The 1,266-nt window shown below is 44.0% G+C and overlaps 1 non-coding gene across 1 annotated transcript; it reads right to left on the reverse strand.

The window, feature by feature from the left end:
• Window positions 1–1,193: 1,193 nt before the first annotated feature.
• TRNAV-UAC (transfer RNA valine (anticodon UAC)) lies at window positions 1,194–1,266 on the reverse strand. Its single transcript has one exon. It is a non-coding gene; the product is annotated as a tRNA-Val (tRNA).

Genomic DNA, 1,266 nt, shown 5'->3' on the forward strand with positions numbered 1-1,266 from the left:
AGCAGTTGTTTGGACAGGAAAAGGGGATACTGATTGGTTTAAAGTTAGGAAAGGTGTGCGTCAGGGTTGCATTCTTAAACCATACCTATTTGGTCTGTATGCTGAACAGATAATTGGAGAAGCTGGACTATATGAAGAAGATTAGGGCATCAGCATTAGAGGAAGACTCATTAACAACCTGTGTTATGCAGATGACATGACCTTGCTTACTGAAAGGACTTGAAGCGCTTACTAATGAAGATCAAAGACCACAGCCTTCAGTATGGATTACACCTCAACATAAACAAAACAAAAATCCTCACAACTCGACCAATGAGAAACATCATGATAAACAGAGAAAAGATTGAAGTTGTCAAGGATTTCATTTTACTTGGATCCACAATCAACCACCATGGAAGCAGCAGTCAAGAAATCCAAAGACGCATTGCATTGGGTAAATCTGCTGCAAAGGACCTCTTCAAAGTGTCGAAGAGCAAAGATGTCACCCTGAAGACTAAGTCGCGCCTGACCCAAGCCATGCTATTTTCAATCACATCATATGCATGTGAAAGCTGGACAATGAATAAGGAAGACTGAAGAAGAGTTGATGCCTTTGAATTGTGGTGTTCGTGAAGAACATTGAATATACCATTGGCTGCCAAAAGAAGGAACAAATCTTTCTTGGAAGAAGTGCGGCCAGAATGCTCCTTAGAGGCAAGGATGGCGAGACTGACATCTTACACACTTTGGACATGTTGTCAGGAGGGATCAGTCCCTGGAGAAAGACATCATGCTTGGCAGAGTACAGGGTCAGCGGAAAAGAAGAATACCCTCAAAGAGGTGGACTAACACAGTGGCTGCAACGATGAGCTCAGGCATAACAATGATTGTAAGGATGGGGCAGGACCGGGCAGTGTTTCGTTCTGTAGTGCATAGGGTCGCTATGAGTCGGAACCGACTCGATGGCACCTAAAAACAACAACGACAACATACCTGTGAATGAAATCCCATTTGGGAATAGGGTTTGTTTTTTGGGTCAGGGAGGCCAGATCAGTGGAAGGTTTATCCTAAACCTGCTTACACTTGACATAAAAACAGCAGATTAGACACAGAGAGAAGGGAGCACACTCTGGGGGAAGACAGATGCTACCAGAAAATAACAGAAGGAGGTGAATCTGTAAACAAGCACAGGAAGTAGAAGGATTGATGGCTGTTGGTTCCACTGGGGATTGAACCCAGGATCTTCTGCGTGTAAAGCAGATGTGCTAACCACTACACCATGGAACC

The sequence above is a fragment of the Elephas maximus genome, chromosome 1, assembly GCF_024166365.1.
Source record: "Elephas maximus indicus isolate mEleMax1 chromosome 1, mEleMax1 primary haplotype, whole genome shotgun sequence".
NCBI lineage: Eukaryota > Metazoa > Chordata > Mammalia > Proboscidea > Elephantidae > Elephas > Elephas maximus.